General features: G+C 41.7%; 1 protein-coding gene and 1 long non-coding RNA gene across 2 annotated transcripts in view; both read left to right on the plus strand.

The window, feature by feature from the left end:
- Positions 1 to 16,417: 16,417 nt before the first annotated feature.
- LOC123484556 lies at positions 16,418 to 17,272 on the plus strand. Its single transcript, XR_006658576.1, has 3 exons — positions 16,418 to 16,542; positions 16,939 to 17,016; positions 17,172 to 17,272. It is a non-coding gene; the product is annotated as an uncharacterized LOC123484556 (long non-coding RNA).
- A 68-nt stretch (positions 17,273 to 17,340) lies between these two features.
- The window catches only part of LOC121559208 (fibronectin), a 44,134-nt gene continuing 39,987 nt past the window's right edge, over positions 17,341 to 21,487 (plus strand). The window contains exon 1 of the mRNA XM_045215040.1: positions 17,341 to 17,435. The gene's annotated coding sequence lies outside the window, so the exon portion shown is untranslated. The remainder of the gene's footprint in view (positions 17,436 to 21,487) is intronic.

Consider the following 21,487-nt stretch of genomic DNA (forward strand, 5'->3'; position numbering starts at 1 on the left):
TAAATTAAGCTCATGGGGCATTATAAGTTATTCTTTAAGAATCAATGGGTATACAGTGCAATCGGAAAGTGTTCAGACTCTTTGACTTTTTCCACATTTTGTTACGTTACAGACTTATTCTAAAATGGATTAAGTCGTTTTTTCCCCCCTCATCAATCTACACACAATACCCCATAATGACAAAGCGAAAACATGTTTTTAGAAAAGTTTGATAACAAATAAAAAATGAAATATCACCTTACATAACTATATTCAGACCCTTTACTCAGTACTTTGTTGAAGCACTTTTGGCAGCAATTACAGCCTCGAGTCCTCTTGGGTATGACGCTACAAGCTTGGCACACCTGTATTTGCGGAGTTTCTCCCATTCTTCTCTGCAGATCCTCTCTAGCTCTGTCAGGTTGGATGGGGAGTGTTAATGCACAGCTATTTTCAGGTTTCTCCAGAGATGTTCGATCGGGTTCAAGTCCGGGCTCTGGCTAGGCCACTCAAGGACATTCAGAGACTTGTCCCGAAGCCACTCCTGCATTGTCTTGGCTGTGTGCTTAGGGTTGTTGTCCTGTTGGAAGGTGAAAATTTGCCAGAGTCTGAGGTTCTGAGCGCTCTGGAGCAGGATTTCATCAAGGATCTCTCTGTACTTTGCTCCGTTCATCTTTGCCTCGATCCTGACTAGTCTCCCAGTCTCTGCCTTTGAAAAACACCACCACAGCATGATGCTGCCTCCACCATGCTTCACCGTAGGGATAGTGCCAGGTTTCCTCCAGACGTGTTGCTTGGCATTCACGCCAAATAGTTTAATATTGGTTTCATCAGACCAGAGAATCTTGTTTCTCATGGTCTGAGAGTCTTTAGGTGACTTTTGGCAAACTCCAAGCGGGCTGTCATTTGCCTTTAACGGAGGAGTGGCTTCTGTCTGGCCACACTACCATAAAAGTCTGATTGGTTGAGTGCTGTAGAGATGGTTGTACTTCTGGAAGGTTCTCCCATCTCCACAGAGGAACTCTGGAGCTCTGTCAGAGTGACCATCAGGTTCTTGGTAACCTCCCTGACCAAGGCCCTTCTCCCCCGATTTGCTCAGTTTGACCGGGCGGCCAGCTCTAGGAAGAGTCTTGGTGGTTCCAAACTTCTTCCATTTAAGAATGATGGAGGCCACTGTGTTCTTGGGGACCTTCAATGCTGTAGACATTTGTTGGTACCCTTCCCCAGATCTGTACCTCGATACAAGCCTGTCTCGGAGCTCTACAGACAATTCCTTCCAACCTCATGGCTTGGTTTTTGCTCTGACATGCACTATCAACTGTGGGACCTTATATAGACAGGTGTGTGCCTTTCCAAATCATGTCCAATCAATTGAAATTACCACAGGTGGACTCCAATCAAGTTGTAGAAACATCTCAAGGATGATAAATGGAAATGCACAGGAGCTCAATTTCGAATCTCATAGCAAAGGGTCTGAATACTTACGTAAATAAGGTATCTGTTTTAAATGTTTAATAAATTTGCGAATATTTCTAAGAACCTGTTTTTGCTTTGTCATTATGGGCTATTGTGTGTAGATTGCTGATTATTATTTTATTTTTGTAATCCATTTTACAATAAGGCTGTAATGTAACAAAATGTGGAAAAAGTCAAGGGGGTCTGAATACTTTCTGAAGGCACTGTATTTATTTTTTCATGCATGGTGGCAACAATTTAGCAGAGTCGCAGCACCGTTACTAAATGAAACTCTTACCTTCTAATTTTTAGCCTTTAAAAAAAATATATATTTCCAGGTCGGACGTTGGTGCGTTAGCATATAGGGCGCACCGATTGGTGTCACCTCGTTAGTCACCTGTGCTGGTTGCAATCTCGTTAGTGGGAAGGTGTTTCACCTGTGCTGGCCCAGATTCTATTTAAGAGTGGCTGGCTCAGTGCTCCAGTGGATTTGAGAGACGTGGAGGGTCAAAACCTTTAGTTGGCAATCCCTGTTTAAAATTATAGAAAAACAATCCTTTATCAGATTTTTGTGAGTTTTGCTCCACTTTTTGCTTTGCTTCCTGTCTTTAAGTTGTGTGGGTTTGTATTTTGTTTGGCTGTTCTTGGGCAAATTAGTCAGCGCGCATGGTGGGTGTCTTTTAGTTGTTGTGGCAAGTCAACATTCAGTGGACACCCCCATGAGTGTCTTTTGTTGTGGAAAATAACCACCATACTTTATTACAAATAAGGTCTTACAGAGTTTTTGTTGCACCAAGAAATGACTTTATTAAAGTTTCCAACAAAGCCGATACTCATATGCAGAGGAGCACACATTCTTAAGGTCCCCCTCCATCTTATATAGTCCTCTTCAGCTTTCCCGCTCTTTTATTGCTCCGCCCTCTTCCTTTGTCCCTGAGGACGGCTGAACTATTACTCCAACCAATCACTGCTCCCCTGTCTTGCACACAAACACTCATGTTTAGTCTCAATATGACAAAGCCTAATTCTTGACACACACCAGGATTGGTGAGATGCCCCAATAAAATTCCTAGCCCAGTAACAAACAATTCTAACTCAATGTTCGTGATTAACCCAGTTCTATCTTCTAATTAATTAAAGAATATACATCACTTTCAGAACCCCTCTTAAATTCCCATCTGTTTCATTTTGGTTGTGGTCAGTGAGTCTTTGTTAGTTTCTGTTTGAGCGAAAATTTCGGTTTCTGGCTGTAGAACGTAACAGTTGTGTAATGCATTTCTGGAGTTAAACTGCAACACTAACAATGTATTTTCCCTTAGTACTTCCTGCTCCAGACCAGCTGACTGTTGGCTTAGTGGACACCACATCAGCTGCTGTTAGCTGGAGCCAGCCACCAGGATTGGACCAAACCCAACATCATTACCAGATCTCCTACCACTGTCCAGGGACAGAACCACACATCACCACCACATCTTCACCCAGCATCACTCTCTCTGAGCTGCAATGTGGGACTCAGTACTCTGTCACTGTCTGCACTGTGTTGGAAAATGGGGTGCAAAGTCAACCTGTGACAACAGCCTTGACCACAAGTAAGAACTAACCTTAGAAACATGCCTCTTTTTTTCCCGGCAGATTTCCCTGCTTTATGTATACAAATGCCTTCCTAAACCATACTGTTGTAATTTTAGAGGTCCCAGCACCAGGTGACTTGACTATAAAGGAGCTGAAATCTACCTCCTTCACTGTAACATGGACCAAGGCTCGGGGAATGGACAGAATCCCACAACACTTCCTCATATCCTACTGCAGCCCTGGAACAAAGCCCAAGGCAATACATACTGAAGACTGCCACAAACCATTCTCTGACCTACGACCTGGCACTCAGTACACTGTCAGTGTCTCTGCTGTTCTGACCAATGGGGAACAGAGTGAACCTGTCTCTACAACCATCTGCACTAGTAAGATCGCCCATATGCAAATGCAGTCATCTCTTTAACAGTAACCAGAACAGACATTTTGTTGCATTACAAACCCAACTTACTTTCTGTGACTTCAGATTTTTGGCCTATTTCTTCGCACATCAAATTGCTGGCCTTAGTCTACCTTTCCTCCTGTAATGTTTCTGGAATGAAACTGTAGCACTAACAATGTATTTCCCCTTAGTACTTCCTGCTCCAGACCAGCTGACTGTTGACTCAGTGGACACCACATCAGCTACTGTTAACTGGAGCCAGCCACCAGGATTGGACCAAACCCAACATCATTACCAGATCTCCTACCGCTGTCCAGGGACAGAACCACACATCTCTACCACATCTTCACACAGCATCACTCTCTCTGACCTGCAAGGTGGCACTCAGTACTCTGTCACTGTCTGCACTGTGCTGGAAAATGGAAAGCAAAGTCAACTGGTGTCTACAACCCTCACCACAGGTAAGGAAGTACACTACTTAACAATTATGTCTGGTGTTATCAAAATGACTAATGTAAATGAACTAATCATAATGGATGTGTCAGCATGGGATGTAAAGGCACAGTATCTTCCCTGATGAGGAATACACTTAGTGGCCAGTTTAGGTACACCACACAGTTCACAAACGGTTCGCTCCTACAGACAGTGAGTCACGTGGCCTTGGTTTGCCATATAAAGCAGGCAGACAGGCATCGAGGCATTCAGTTAGAATGGGCAAAACAACACAGTACAAAAGTGGTGTGCAGAACGGCGTCTCAGAACGCACAACTCGTCTGCCCTTGTCACAGATGGGCTATTGCAGCAGACAACCACACTGGGTTCAACTTCTATCAGCTAAAAACAAGAATATGCATCTCCAGCGGGCACACGATCACCAACACTGTACAATTGAGGAGTGGAAAAACATTGGCTGGACTGACGAATCCCAGTTCCTGTTGCGTCATGCTGATGGCAGAGTCAGGATTTGGCTCCATCCTGCCTGCTATCAACGGTCCAGGCTGGTGGTGTAATGGTGTGGGGAGTGTTTTCCTGGCACGTTAGTTCCATAGACTTCAGGCTGTTCAGTTTGGTCATTAATCTTTTATATCTGAATTCATGCTTGCTTCTATTCCTGTGACATTATGTCAAGGAGTTGATCTGCCTCTGCTTGCTTTAACTTGATCCAAAGTACAGTTTAAAATGTGTTATTGTAGAGAGGATTTACATTCACAACATAATTTTTATTAATACTGATTAAAAAAATTATTAAGAGCAGGTGTTCATAATGTTTTGTGCACTCAGTGTGTGTACGTGCGTATTTTCCAGGAAAACAGTTTTTTTTTTTTACAGCTTAACTTTTGGGGCAAATAGAAAAAACTGCAGTATTAAAGTATTTACTGTAATTCTAAACATTTTCCTCCAACCAAAAAATAAAACAATCGTTAAGAAAGTCACCAGAGCTGACCTTTTCTCCCCGGACCGCCACAGTCTTGGGAAACGCTTTCTATAGAGAACAATGCTTCTATTCCTGTAAGTCATTATGTCAAGGAGATGATCTGCCTCCGTTTGCTTTAACAGTAGTAGTACAGTGTAAAATACTTGTTATTGTGGAGAGGATTTATAATCACAGCATTCTTTTCATTTATGATATTTTTCTGGGTGTGGCAGCAGTAATATAGCAGCGGCTCACCACCGTTGCTTAATGAATACATCGGAAACACTGACATTAATGTATTTTCCCGTAGTACTTCCTGCTCCAGACCAGCTGACTGTTGACTCGGTGGACACCACATCAGCTGCTGTTAGCTGGAGCCAGCCACCAGGATTGGACCAAACCCAACATCATTACCAGATCTCCTACCACTGTCCAGGGACAGAACCACACATCACTACCACATCTTCACACAGCATCACTCTCTCTGAGCTGCAAGGTGGTACTCAGTACTCTGTCACTGTCTGCACTGTGCTGGAAAATTGAAAGCAAAGTCAGCTGGTGTCAAGGACCCTCACCACAGGTAAGGAAGTACTCTACTTAAGGATTATGTCTGGTGTCAAAGTTTAGCAAAATTACTCTAATGACTATGAACTAATCATAATGGATGTGTCAGCATGGGATGTGAAGGTACAGTATCTTCCCTGATGAGAAATATATGATGGTGAATTCCCCAGATCTCATAATGCAGCTTGGTGCTGAAATCTGTTTCCGCTGCATTCCTTTAGCTGTGTCGCTGCACCGCAAAAAATGATCATAGTATTTCTACATACTGTCAATAAAGTTGTTTGCACGTTCACTTTTCCTCGGTAAATAGCTCTGTCTGGCTACAAAACAGTTTTGAAGGTTATTTAAAACTGTACTCTCCTCTAGACAGGGCACTAGTCATTGGAGAGACAACTTTCTCACTCATCATTATTCAGGATGATCCGTAATCATGGTAGGATCCACATTAATGTAGAAGTGTTTAGAAACATTCTATTCTTATTTACAATAAAAGTGACTCCAGAATGACAATACATTATTTACCTTTCATTTCTATTGGGCACAAAATAATCTGAAACAATCAAAACAAACAGCAAATGCATCCAACACATTTGTATTATCACAAATTTGGCGTAGTCATTGCGTGCTGATAATATGGGACCAAATACTAAACTTTTTACTACTATACACAAGTGAATTTGTCCAAATACTTTGGATCCCCTAAAATGGGGGAACTATGTACAAAAAGTGCTGTAATTTCTAAACGGTTCACCCGATATGGATGAAAATCCCCTCTAATTAAAGCTGACGGTCTGCACGTTAATAATTTGAAATCAAAAGTGTTGGAGTACAGAGCCAAAACAAATGTCTCACTGTCCCAATAGTTTTGGAGCTCAATGTATTTCTGTATTAAATTGAATACATCTGCTAAAAATTCTGAAAACGTGTTCACTTTGTCGTTATTGGGTATTGTGTGTAGATGTATGAAGAAGAAAAAAATATATTTTATCAATTTTGAATTCAGGCTGTAAAAGAACAAAATGTGGAAATGAATACTTTCTGAAGGCACTGTGTATATTCAGTTGAAGTCGGAAGTTTACATACACTTAGGTTGGAGTCATTAAAACTAGTTTTTCAACCACTCCACTAATTTCTTGTTAACAAACTATAGTTTTGGCAAGTCGGTTAGGACATCTACTTTGTGCATGACACAAGTAAATTTTTTCCAACAATTGTTTACAGACAGACTATTTCACTTATAATTCACTGTATCACAATTCCAGTGGGTCAGAAGTTTACATACACTATCTTGACTGTGCCTTTAAACAGCTTGGAAAATTCCAGAAAATTATGTCATGGCTTTAGAAGCTTCTGATAGGCTAATTGACATAATTTGAGTCAATTGAAGGTGTACCTGTGGATGTATTTCAAGGCCTACCTTCAAACTCTTTGCTTGACATCATGGGAAAATCAAAATAAATCAGCCAAGACCTCAGAAAAAAAATGTAGACCTCCACAAGTCTGGTTCATCCTTGGGAGCAATTTTAAACGCCTGAAAGTACCACTCTCATCTGTACAAACAATAGTACGCTCAGGAAGGAGACGTGTTGTGTCTCCTAGAGATGAACGTACTTTGGTGCGAAATGTGCAAATCAATCCCAGAACAACAGCTAAGGACCTTGTGAAGATGCTGGAGGAAACGGGTACAAAAGTATCTATATCCACAGTAAAACGAGTCCTATATCGACATAACCTGAAAGGCCGCTCAGCAAGGAAGAGGCCACTGCTCCAAAACCGCCATAAAAAAGCCAGACTACGGTTTGCAGCTGCACATGGGGACAAAGATTGTACTTTTTGGAGAAATGTCCTCTGGTCTAATGAAACAAAAATAGAACTGTTTGGCCATATTGACCATCGTTATGTTTGGAGGAAAAAGGGGGTTGTTTGCAAGCCAAAGAACACCATCCCAACCGTGAAGCACAGGGTGGAAGCATCATGCTGTGGGGGTGCTTTGCTGCAGGAGGGACTGGTGCACTTCACAAAATAGATGGCATGAGGAAGGAAAATGATGTGGATATATTGAAGCAACATCTCAAGACATCAGTCAGGAAGTTAAAGCTTGGTCGCAAATGGGTCTTCCAAATGGACAATGACCCCAAGCATACCTTCAATGTTGTGGCAAAATGGCTGAGGACAACAAGGTATTGGAGTAGCCAGGTATCACAAATCCCTGACCTCAATCCTATAGAAAATGTGTGGGCAGAACTGAAAAAGCATGTGCGAGCAACGAGGCCTACAAACCTGACTCAGTTACACCAGCTCTGTCAGGAGGAATGGGCCAAAATTCACCCAACTTATTGTGGGAAGCTTGTGGAAGGCTACCTGAAACGTTTGACCCAAGTTAAACAATTTAAAGGCAATGCTACCAAATACTAATTGAGTGTATGTAAACTTCTGAACCACTGGGAATGTGATTAAATAAATAAAAGCTGAAATGAATCATTCTCTCTACTATTATACTGACATTTCACATTCTTAAAATAAAGTGGTAATCCTAACTGACCTACGACAGGGAATTCTTACTAGGATTAAATGTCAGGAATTGTGAAAAACGGAGTTTTTAAATGTATTTGGCTAAGGTGTATGTAAACTTCCGACTTCAACAGTATGTACACTACATGACCAGAAGTATGTGGACACCTGCTCGTCGAACGTCTCATTCCAAAATCATGGGCGTTAATATGGAGTTGGTCCCCCTTTGCTGCTATAACAGCCTCCACTCTTCTGGGAAGGCTTTCCACTAGATGTTGGAACATTGCTGCAGGGACTTGCTTCCATTCAGCCACAAGAGCATTAGTGAGGTCGGGCACTGATGTTGGGCGATTAGGCCTGGCTCACAGTCGGTGTTCCAATTCATCCCAAAGGTGTTTGATGGGGTTGAGGTCAGGGCTCTGTGTAGGCCAGTCAAGTACTTCCACACCGATCTCGACAAACCATTTCTGTATGGACCTCACTTTGTGCACAGGGGCATTGTCATGGTGAAACAGGAAATGGCCTTCCCCAAACTGTTGCCACAAATTTGGATGCACAGAATCGTCTAGAATGTCATTGTATGCTGTAGTGTTAAGATTTCCCTTCACTGGAACTAAGGGGCCTAACCCGAACCATGAAAAACAGCCCCTAACCATTATTACTCCTCCACCAAACTTTACAGTTGGCACTAAACAATGGGGCAGGTAGCGTTCTCCTGGCATCCACCAAACCCAGATTCATCCATTGGACTGCCAGATGGTGAAGCCTGATTCATCACTCCAGAGAATGCATTTCCACTGCTCCAAAGTCCAAAGACTGCAAGCTTTACACCACTCAGGCCATTGCTTGGCATTGCACATGGTAAACTAACGCTTCGAACACACCGACTGCGTCATTGCATTTTGGTACACCAGAAGTATATTCATTTCCAATGGGACGCTGTGTTTGCCTTGCAGCATTGTGTTGCAGAGGCAGTTGCAGTGCGTTCTGTGTGGTGCATACGTTGGATTTATTGAATGTATGCGTCAAACTGTATGTATCCATAGATGGCTTGACAAAAACGGTAGCAGAAGGTGAATGTTGAACTTTTGTTGCACACATATTTAGATGATGCTGCGTACTATTTTGCGCAATGAAGCAGTCGGTGTGTTCAAAGCGTTAGGCTTGTGTGTGGCTGCTCGTCATGGAAACCCATTTCATGAAGCTCCCGACGAACAGATATTGTGCTGATGTTGCTTTCAGAGGCAGTTTGGAACTCTGTAGAGTGTTGCAACCCCGTTCTGTGAGCTTGTGTGGCCTACCACTTCTCAGCTGAGACGTTGTTGCTCCTAGATGTTTCCACTTCACAATAACAGCACTTACAGTTGACCGGGGCAGCTCTAGCAGGGCAGAAATTTGACGAACTGACTTGTTTGAAAGGTGGGATCCTATGACTGTGCCACATTGAATGTTACTGAGCTCTTCAGTAAGGCCATTCTACTGCCAATGTTTTTCTATGGAGATTGCATGGCTGTGTGCTCGATTTTATACACCTGTCAACATTCGGTGTGGCTGAAATAGCCATATCCACAAATTTTGAAGGGGTGTCGACATACTTGTGCATATACTGTATAATGTATATACACTGCTCAAAAAAATATAGGGAACACTAAAATAAAACATCCTAGATCTGAATGAATGAAATAATCTTATTAAAAACTTTTTTCTTTACATAGTTGAATGTACTGACAACAAAATCACACTAAAATTATCAATGGAAATCAAATGTATCAACCCATGGAGGTCTGGATTTGGAGTCACCCTCAAAATTAAAGTAGAAAACCACACTACAGGCTGATCCAACTTTGATGTAATGTCCTTAAAACAAGTCAAAATGAGGCTCAGTAGTGTGTGTGGCCTCCACGTGCCTGTATGACCTCCCTACAATGCCTGGGCATGCACCTGATGAGGTGGCGGATGGTCTCCTGAGGGATCTCCTCCCACACCTGGACTAAAGCATCCGCCAACTCCTGGACAGTCTGTGGTGCAACGTGGCGTTGGTGGATGGAGCGAGACATGATGTCCCAGATGTGCTCAATTGGATTCAGATCTGGGGAACGGGCGGGCCAGTCCATAGCATCAATGCCTTCCTCTTGCAGGAACTACTGACACACTCCAGCCACATGAGGTCTAGCATTGTCTTGCATTAGGAGGAACCCAGGGCCAACCACACCAGCATATGGTCTCACAAGGGGTCTGAGGATCTCATCTCGGTACCTAATGGCAGTCAGGCTACCTCTGGCGAGCACATGGAGGGCTGTGCGGCCCCCCAAAGAAATGCCACCCCACACCATGACTGACCCACTGCCAAACTGGTCATGCTGGAGGATGTTGCAGGCAGCAGAACATTCTCCACGGCGTCTCCAGACTCTGTCACATCTGTCACGTGTTCAGTGTGAACCTTCTTTCATCTGTGAAGAGCACAGGGCGCCAGTGGCGAATTTGCCAATCTTGGTGTTCTCTGGCAAATGCCAAACATCCTGCACGGTGTTGGGCTGTAAGCACAACCCCCACCTGTGGACGTCGGGCCCTCATACCAACCTCATGGAGTCTGTTTCTGACCGTTTGAGCAGACACATGCACATTTGTGGCCTGCTGGAGGTCATTTTGCAGGGCTCTGGCAGTTCTCCTCCTGCTCCTCCTTGCACAAAGGCGGAGGTAGCAGTCCTGCTGCTGGGTTGTTGCCCTCCTACGGCCTCCTCCACGTCTCCTGATGTACTGGCCTGTCTCCTGGTAGCGCCTCCATGCTCTGGACACTACGCTGACAGACACAGCAAACCTTCTTGCCACAGCTCGCATTTATGTGCCATCCTGGATGAGCTGCACTACCTGAGCCACTTGTGTGGGTTGTAGACTCCGTCTCATGCTACCACTAGCATTCAAAAGTGACCAAAACATCAGCCAGGAAGCATAGGAACTGAGAAGTGGTCTGTGGTCACCACCTGCAAAACCAGTCTTTATTGGGGGTGTCTTGCTAATTGCCTATAATTTCCACCTGTAGTCTATTCCATTTGCACAACAGCATGTGAAATGTATTGTCAATCAGTGTTGCTTCCTAAGTGGACAGTTTGATTTCACAGAAGTGTGATTGACTTGGAGTTACATTGTGTTGTTTAAGTGTTCCCTAAATTTTTTTGAGCAGTGTATATAGATATTCTTCTTCTTTTAGCTAGGCAACTTGCAATTCTACACATTTTGCCATGAGGAAATTAAAACGTTGCAGTTTTAAATATTTTGCCATGACTTATGACGTATGCTTTCTGGTCCCGAGGTTTAGTAGCCCCCAACCAAAACATAAAGAATGTCCTTTTTAAAAAGTGACCAGAGCTGACCTTTTCACCCCTGATCCCCCGAGTCTTAGGAAACAGTACTTCTATAGAGAACACTCCTTCTATTCTTGTGAGTCATTATGTCAAGGAGTTGATCTGCCTCTGCTTGCTTTAACTTTATCGAAAGTACATTGTAAAATACTTGTTATTGTGGAGAAGATTTATAAAATCACAGCATTTTCTTTCATTTTATTATTTATTTTTTGCTTGGCGGCAACAATTTAGCGGCAGCTGCTCACCACCGTTGCTAAATGAATAGGCCTATAGTGGAAACACTAACTCATGTATTTTCCCTTAGGACTGCCTGCTCCAGACCAGCTGACTGTTGACTCAGTAGACACCACATCAGCTACTGTTAGCTGGAGCCAGCCACCAGGATTGGACCAAACCCAACATCATTACCAGATCTCCTACCGCTGTCCAGGGATAAAACCACACATCGCTACCACGTCCTCACACAGCATCACTTTCTCTGGCCTGCAAGGTGGTACTCAGTACACTGTCTCTGTCTGCTCTGCGCTGAAAAATGGAAAGCAAAGTAAACTGGTATCAACAACCCTCACCACAGGTAAGGTATTATACTAACCTGTTAATGTATGCCTAATGGCAAAATATAAATGTTCACCTAAATAGACCTTCCTTATACTGTAACTGTAAAATACATATTTGTATGTTTAGTGCCAAAGAAAATGTGCATATTTTGTTAAGGTCTCTTGATCAAAACATCTGCTCCCATTTCTGTGAATGTCATACAGAGCTGTCGCTAGGCTCCCTGAACTCGTTATGAACTGGCCTTTCATCTAATATGAATCTAGTCTGTCTATTTCAGTGTTTTTTGTTTAAAATCTCTTCATTATTTTAGATTACTTTGATAAAGTTGCTTATAAATCGATATGTGCTAAAGCGACGAAAGCACTCTGTCCTGCACTGTAAAAATAGAAAGACTCAAAACTCCATTGTGTAATGAAACCATGAACCAGCTTACTGCACCTAAACTGGGATCTGGTGTTTGGAGGGTGTTTGAATTGAACCCCAATGAAAGTGTTTTAAAACAGAATAGAAGTACTCTGGAACACCCAAAGTGCTTTTTTAATTTCAATATGGGTATTTTTAAGAGTGTTGTGAAAACACGTAAAAGGCATCAAAACACCAAAAAATATTGTTTTTGCCGACTATCTCTTACAATGAAATGGTTAAGATATGCAAATGCTTTATAGCCTAAATATGATTGATAAGCGCCTAATGAAGAATATTTTTTGTGGAATTCCACCTTCATGTCTTCAATGCTTTATTTAGACAGATTAAAAACAGGAGACAAAGCATGAAAGTGGAACAGGCAGAACCGGGAATTGAACCCTCTACTTCTGTGACAGTAAGATGGTACATTTAATTGGAATTGTACACTCACATCTACACAGCCACACTGTAAAACATTGTATGTGGTGAATTGACTAAACAACAACCTAAAGGTTAACTCAACGCCCAATTTCAGCCAATGCCCGATCCCTTACATTTTTCAAAAAATACATTCAGGTGAAAGTTGTAAACATAGTTGTACCTGATTCCAACACTCTCACTAAAGCCTACTTACCAGTTCACTGGCACGTTCTGATAATTCAAACATCGCGAGCAAATACAGCTCTGGAAAGTTACCTCACAAGGGTAAGGTGCCGAGTAGAGGTCTGCATGAGACTGATTTATTAATCCCACCCCACACCTTTTCATACCGCACCAGCCCACACCCGCTGTCTTTCTGTCCAACTCCCACCCATTACCGCAAGAACTGGTCCCTAACCCAACCTCAGTCCTGCAATGTTATTTTAGGTGTATGTGACACAACTCACTTGCCAGCCATGGTCCCAGCAATTTTGTGCCATATAGGCAATATCAAAATGGTTAAATTACCAGAGATTCTCACACAGACCAATATATTATTAGGCTATCGGTATTTCAGACGTAGTTTGAAGAGAGCAGAGTTGTGGAGACTTGAAGTTAATAGTGGTAGGCTCCTCACATATTAGGCCAGAGTACCCAGAAACGTTGTTGCATCTTCTGGTGACTCAAATGTCAAACGCTGCCCCGTTTTGTGTCAGTCACAGATTCAGTTGAAGCCCCCAGCGTTTTACCCGTACATTGGCAGAGGTCTTGTTGGAAAGAAATCCCAATGCCCTCGTATTCGAGTGGTTTCTTTGTCTTTGCCGCTGACAGGATTCTCTCTTTATCGGTGTAGTTGTGAAGTTTTAATGTAGACAGCCCTCGGTTGGCAGTCTCTCGCCTGCCCTGGACCACGGTGTGCTCGTTCAATTTTCATGGTGCCCTTTTTCGTCTCCAAGCCAAGCAGAGTTGGTAGCCATGTCTCAAAGAATCGGATTGGATTGACCCCTTCGGTTCCTTCTCTCAGATTTGAAATGTTAATATTACCTCTGCACTTCTATTCTCAATGATAGACAGCGTTTCAGTCAGTTTTTCCACCGTTTTCTCCTGTGTTGTAACCTTACACACCGACTGTGTTGTTGCGTTTTGGTACACCAGAAGTACATTCATTTCCAATGGAACGCTACGTTTGCCTTGCAGCATTGCGCTGCAGAGGCAGTTGCAGTGCGTTCTGTGTGGTGCATACATTGGATTTTTCAAACGTATGCGTCAAACTGTATGCGTAAAAAGGTTGACAGAAATGGCCGCAGAAGGTGAATGTTCAACTTTTTGTTGCACAAATATCTAGATGATGCTGCATACTATTTTGCGCGATGACTCAGTCGGTGTGTTCGAAGCTGGTTAATCTTTCGGTCAATTCATGAACAATAATCTGGATGTCACATCTAGATGCTGAAATCTCTCGCTAAAACCTGGGTTACATTCAAAATAGACTTACATTCAAGGATGTTCAGGTTGACCAGGGGAGCTTGGTCGCAAGCCTTCAGCAAGTCATCACGTCAGAACTAATATTTCTTAATTACATTCTTTTACTTTACTGTGTTTTGTTAGATATTACTGCACTGTTGAAGCTAGGAGCACAAGCATTTCGCTACAACCGCAATAACATCTGCTAAATATGTGTATGCTACCAAGAAAATTTTATTGACAACTTTGTTTCAGTTTCATCACGTCATTGTAAAGAGGCACTGTTACCGTGGAAATGGTCTCAACTGCATGTTTCCTCTTAGTGAGTCAGCTGTTCTACAACACAACATTCTAAAACTGTCTAGTTTTGTCTCAATTTATGTCAGCTGTTGTATCTAAACCTGGTTTAAGGACTCCAGCAATGTGCTTTGTCAGTGGTTTAAGACATTCTGCCAGGAGTTGAGTGACAGTCCGAAGAGCGAATTAAATTGAAGGCGGGACTTTCCACCTTCTAGTGGTGTCATATTTCAAACCCTTTTGCCTGAAGAAATACATTACTGCAATCTTAGCTATGTTTTCATTAACTTGTCCATTGATTTTTTTGTTTTTTTGTTTTACATTTAGAAAGTTTGCATAGGAAACAAAGGCAACAATTGCCTACTACTGTGCGTTTCCATTTAACTATCTTGACGATAAAAACAGCTGGACTTAATGATGTCACCAAAAAATATATATTCAGCAAAAACCTGCAGTGTCGAATAAAAATCTATTGGTTGAAGTGTTTCCATTACCCATTTAGAGAAATTGCGCATTAATAAATAAATGAATCTGTTTCATCTAGGTAGCCTGCGAAAGCCAGCATGGATAGAATGCAATGTTCTAATTAAGCAATAAGGCACAAGGGGGTGTGGTATATGGCCAATATACCAAGGCTAAAAGCAAGGCGAAGCAATTCAGGCAGTCTTGAAAGTCAGGACAGGGATCCTGTAGTTAAAACATTTATTAAGCAGGCAGTAGGCATTTAGAATTAAATGTGGAGTGGAGCTTCATATTTACGTGTTGACATCCCGTACCCCAGTACCTTAAAAATTATTCAGCAATCATAATTTATACTGAAAAACAAAGTTTAAAAGTTTCACTAAAGAAAATCCACCCCTGTCCAACAAATGAAAATGTAGATCTTTAAAAGAATGTATCCTATTTCTGTGGATTCCATTACACCCATGTTTGTATTTTTATAAACCTGGGTCAATGGAAACCTGCCTAGTGAGAAGGAAGTCTGTCGCTGAGTGTTAGCCATTACGATGTCCACAAATAGAGTTAGAAGCAAAAATGTCAGTTGGAACCAGTACCAGAACCACGCTAGTCCCCACTTTCGGGGAGTTTACATCAAGTTTTAAAGTTTACTAAACTTAGACTATTTATTAAAATTAATAATGTAAATGAATTAATCAAAATGGATGTGTCAGCATGGGATGTAAAGGTACAGTATCTTCCTTGATGAGGAATATATGATGGTGAATTTCCCAGATCTCATAATGAAGTTTGGTTCTGAAATCAATCGTTTTTTAAAATCTGAATTCATGCCTCTATTCTTGTAAGCCATTATGTCAAGAAGTTGATCTACCTCTGCTTGCTTTAACATTATCCAAAGTACAGTGTAAAACACATGTAATGGTGGAGAGGATTCATAATCACAGTATTCTTTTCATTTATTTATATAATTTTTTGGGGGGTGGGGCGTCAAATTTAGCAGTTCGAGCACCATTGCTAAATGAATATAGCGTTAACTCTTAAATTGAGTTACATTACAAATGTAACTTCTGCTGTGACTTCTGTTTTTACCTTATCTCTTCCCATATGAAAAGGAATTGCAAACCAGCCTTTTCAAATTTTTTTAACTACTATTCTCCTTTTTCTTGTATAATATTGCTGAAGTTAAACTGTAGCATTATGTCAAGGAGTTGATGTGCCTCTGCTTGCATTAACTTTATCCAAAGTAGGTCCTACAGTGTTAAACACTTGTAATGATGGAGAAGATTTATAAATCACAACATTCTTTTCATTTATATATATATTTGTTGTTGTCGTGGTTAATCATTTAGCTGCTCACCCCCATTGCTAAATGAATATAGTGGAAACACTAACAATAATGTATTTCCCCTTAGTACTTCCTGTTCCAGACCAGCTGACTGTTGACTCAGTGGACACCACATCAGCTGCTGTTAGCTGGAGCCAGCCACCAGGATTGGACCAAACCCAACATCATTACCAGATTTCCTACCACTGTCCAGGAACAGAATCACACATCACTACCACATCTTCACACAGCATCACTCTCTCTGACCTTCAACCTGCTACTGAATACTCAGTCATTGTCTGCACTATGCTAGAAAATGGAAAGAAAAGTCGACCTGTGTCAACAACCCTCACCACAGGTAAGAAAGTACTCTACTTAAGTATTATGTCTGGTGTTAAAGTAATTTTCTAAAAATCTGAAATCATGCTTTCTCCATTCCTGTGAGGCAATATGTCAAGGAGTTGATCTGCCTCTGCTTGCTTTAACTTTATCAGTAGTACAGAGTAAAACCGTTGTTATTGTGCACAGTATTAATCATTATATAATTCAGTTCTTAATTTTGAATCAGATGTTGCGGGAACACCTTTATATTATATTTGTGTAATTAATAGGCTGACATTACCTTTAGCTACAGAATATCTCACCTCTCTCTATCCTTCATTCCTTTCTTGAGTGTGCAGTGAGAGGGGCTGTCAACAGTTAAATTAAATAATCTTCGATGTAAAAACATGTTACTATCGATGTTCCCGAACAGATTACTCTTGGCTTTCGATGTTGTGGCTTATGTGGACTGCAGTCTTTTCCCGCCTGCCCTTTATAGGCCGGCAGTCAGGTAGGCTACCACCAACAACATGACATCAATTCAACTGCAAATAATGTTGCGTCTAAGCATAGTTGGACTACAATTCTATAATGGAAACAATTTTACTAATGGGCGTATTAAATAACTTTAAACAATACCAATAACAATCATGTATTTTCCCTTAGTACCTCCTGCTCCAGACCAGCTGACTGTTGACTCAGTAGATGCCACATCAGCTGCTGTTAGCTGGAGCCAGCCACCAGGATTGGACCAAACCCAACATCATTACCAGATCTCCTACCACTGTCCAGGGACAGAACCACACATCACTACCACATCTTCACCCAGCATCACTCTCTCTGACCTTCAACATGGTACTCTGTACTCTGTCACTGTCTGCACTGTGCTGGAAAATGAAAGTCAACTGGTGTCAACAACCCTCACCACAGGTAAGGAAGTACCCTTAAAGCTTAAATATTATGTCTAGTGTCAGAGTTTATTTGAGTTTAACTATTGTAGTTATCAAAATTACTCTAATGTAAATTAACTAATCATCGATGTGTCAGGACGTGATGTAAAGGTATTGTATCTTCCCTGATGAGATATACAGTACCAGTCAAAAGTTTGCACACCTACTCATTCAAGGGTTTTACTTTATTTTGTACTATGTTCTATGTTGTATAATAATAGTGAAGACATCAAAACTATGAAATAACACATATGGAATCATGTAGTAACCAAAAAAAGTGTTAAACAAATCAAAATATATTTTAGATTCTTCAAAGTAGCCATCCTTTGCCTTGAAGACAGCTTTGCACACTCTTGGCATTCTCTCAACCATCTTCATGAGGAATGCTTTTCCAACAGTCTTGAAGGAGTTGCCACATTCTGAGCACTTGTTGGCTGCTTATCCTTCACTCTGCGGGCCAACTCATCCCAAACCATCTCAATTGGGTTAAGGTCGGGTGATTGTGGAGGCTAGGTCATCTGATGCAGCACCCCATCACTCTCCTTCTTGGTCAAATAGCCCTTGCACAGCCTGGAGGTGTGTTTTGGTCATTGTCCTGTTGAAAAACAAATGATAGTCCCACTAAGCACAAACCAGATGGGATGGCGTATTGCTGCAGAATGCTGTGGTAGCCATGCTGGTTAAGTGTGCCTTGAATTCGAAGTAAATCACAGACCGTGTCACCAGCAAAGCACCATCACACCTCCTCCTCCATGCTTCACTGTGGGAACCACACATGCGGAGATCATCCGTTCGCCTACTCTGCGTCTCACAAAGACACAGCGTTCGGAACCAAAAATCTCAAATTTGGACTCATCAGATCAAAGGACAGATTTCCACTTGTCTAATGTACATTGCTCGTGTTTCTTGGCCCAAGGAAGTCTCTTCTTCTTATTGATCTCCTTTAGTAATGGTTTCATTGCAGCAATTCAACCATGAAGGCCTGGTTCACGCAGTCTCCTCTGAACAGTTGATGTTGAGATGTGTCTGTTTCTTGAACTCTGAAGGATTTATTTGGGTTGCAATCTGAGGTGCAGTTAACTCTAATTAACTTGTCCTCTGCAGCAGAGGTAACTCTGGAACTTTCCTTCCTGTGGCGGTCCTCATGACAGCCAGTTTCATCATAGCGCTTGATGGTTTTTGCGACTGCACTTGAAGAAACTTTAAAAGTTCTTGAAATTTTCCGGATTGACTGACCTTCATGTCTTAAAGTAATGATGAACTTTCATTTCTCTTTGCTTATTTGACCTGTTCTTGCCATAATATGGACTTGGTCTTTTACCAAATAGGGCCATCTTCTGTATACCACCCCTACCTTGTCACAACACAACTGATTGGCTCAAACGCATTAAGGAAAGAAATTCCACAAATTAACTTTTAACAAGGCACACCTCTTAACTGAAATGCATTCCAGGTGACTACCTCATGAAGTTGGTTGAGAGTATGCAAAGCTGTCATCAAGGCAAAGTGTGGCTATTTGAAAAATGTGTTTAACATTTTTTAGTTACTACATGATTCGATATGTGTTATTTCATAGTTTTGATGTCTTCATTATTATTCTACAATGTAGAAAAATAAAGAAAAACCCTTGAATTAGTTGGTGTCCAAACTTTTGACTGGTACTGTCTATGATGGTGAGTTCCCCAGATCTCATAATTGAGTATGGAGCTGAAATCAATAGTTTTTTTTTAATAGTATCTAAATTCTTGCTTGTTTCAATTCCTGTGAGTCATTATGTCAAGGAGTTGATCTGCCTCTGCTTGCTTTAACGTTACAAAGTACAGTGTAAAACACTTGTAATGGTGGAGAGGATTTGTTATGATAGCATCCCTTTGTGATGTGGCGGCAATAATATGGCAGTGACACAGCACAGTTACTACATATAGTGAAACTCTTCATTTTTGTAACATTACTAATCTGGTGGTGGTGGTGGTGGGGGGGGTGATCAGTTTTAATATTGCAAATAGATTGGGGTTAGTTACGTTACAGCCTTATTCTAAAATTGATTAAATTGTTTTTTTCCCTCATCAATCTACACACAATACTCGATAATGAAAAAAAACAGGTTTTTAGAAATTATAAAAAACTTATGACATTTACATAAGTATTCAGACCCTTTACTCAGTACTTTGTTGAAGCACCTTTGGCAGTGATTACAGCCTAGTGTCTTCTTGGGTATGACGCTACAAGCTTGGCACACCTGTATTTGGGGAGTTTCTCCAATTCTTCTCCGCAGATCCTCTCAAGCTCTGTCAGTTGGATGGGGAGTGTCGCTGCACAGCTATTTTTAGGTTTCTCCAGAGATGTTCGATCGGGTTTAAGTCCGGACTGGCTGGGCCACTCAAGGAATTCAGAGACTTGTACCGAAGCCACTCCTGCGTTGCCTTGGCTGTGTGCTTAGGGTCGTTGTCCTGTTCGAAGGTGAACCTTCGCCCAAGTCTGATGTCCTGTGAGCTCTGGAGCAGGTTTTCATCAAGGATCTCTCTGTACTTTGCTCTGTTCATCTTTCCATCGGTCCTGACTAGTCTCCCAGTGGCTGCCGCTGAAAAACATCCCCACAGCATGATACTGCCACCACCATGTTTCACCGACGTGATGGTGCCAGGTTTCCTCCAGACGTGAACTAAAGATTCATTCCAAAGAGTTCAATCTTGGTTTCATCAGACCAGAGATTCTTGTTTCTCAAGTCTGAGTCCTTTAGTTGCCTTTTGGCAAACTCCAAGCGGGCTGTCGTGCCTTTAACTGAGGAATGGCTTCCGTCTGGCCACTCAACCATAAATGCCTGATTGGTGGAGTGCTGTAGAGATGGTTGTCCTTCTGGAAGGTTCTCCCATCTCCACAGAGGAGCTCTGTTAGAGTGACCATCGGGTTCTTGGTCACCTCCCTGACCAAGGCTTTTCTTCCCCGATTGCTTAGTTTGACCGGGCGGCCAGCTCTAGGAAGAGTCTTGGTGGTTCCAAACTTCTTCAATTTAAGAATAATGGAGGCCACTGTGTTCTTGGGGGCCTTCAATGCTGCAGCCATTTTTTGGTACCCTTCACCAGATCTTTACCTTGATACAATCCTGTCTTGGAGCTCTACGGACAATTCCTTCAACCTAATGGCTTGGTTTTGCTCTGAAATGCACTGTCAACTGTGGGACCTTCTATAGACAGGTGTGTGCCTTTCCAAATCATGTTCAGTCAATTGAATTTACCACAGGTGGACTCCAGTCAAGTTGTAGAAACACCTCAAGGATGATCAATGGAAACAGGATGCACCGGAGCTCAATTTCGAGTCTCCTAGCAAAGGGTCTATTTCTGTTAACATATATTTTTTAAATTGCACACAAAAACAATATACATATATTTAAGCTTTGTCATTATGGGGTATTGTGTGTAGATTGATGTGGAAAACAATTAATTTATTCAATATTAGAATTAGGCGGTAACTCAACAAAACGTGAAAAAAGTCAAGGGGTCTGAATACTTTCCAAATACACTGTATATTTAACTTTAACCCATTTTATAAAAGATTCTCCCAAATTAAAATAGTCCAGGCATTTATATATAAATTCCGGTCGTACTTTAGTAAAGGCCTTATCAAAGTCAGCTATGAATACCAGGCCTGGTTTCCCAGATTTTTCATAGTGTTCGATTGTTTCCAGTACGTGTCTTATATTATCTCCAATGTATCGTCCATGTACAGAGCCTCTGATTAGGATGAATAATATCCGACAATACCTTTTTAGAATTTCTGCTTCACAACACTGAAGTGTAAAGGGTCTCCAGTTTTTTTTAGGTGGACAGGATCTTTATATTCACCACCTGGGTCCTGTTTCAGTAATAGTGAAATCAGACCTTTTTGCTGAGTTTCTGATTGTCTGCCATTTTTATAGGAGCGGTTAAAACATGTTAATAATGAAACTTTGAGAAGATCAAAAAATAGTTTTCCCCGGACTTGAAGGTTTTAATTGCATCTAGAAGTTCCTCCTTAGTAAACACATGAGCTATT

Source organism: Coregonus clupeaformis, unplaced genomic scaffold (genome assembly GCF_020615455.1).
Source record: "Coregonus clupeaformis isolate EN_2021a unplaced genomic scaffold, ASM2061545v1 scaf0357, whole genome shotgun sequence".
In the NCBI taxonomy this organism is placed as follows: Eukaryota; Metazoa; Chordata; class Actinopteri; order Salmoniformes; family Salmonidae; genus Coregonus; species Coregonus clupeaformis.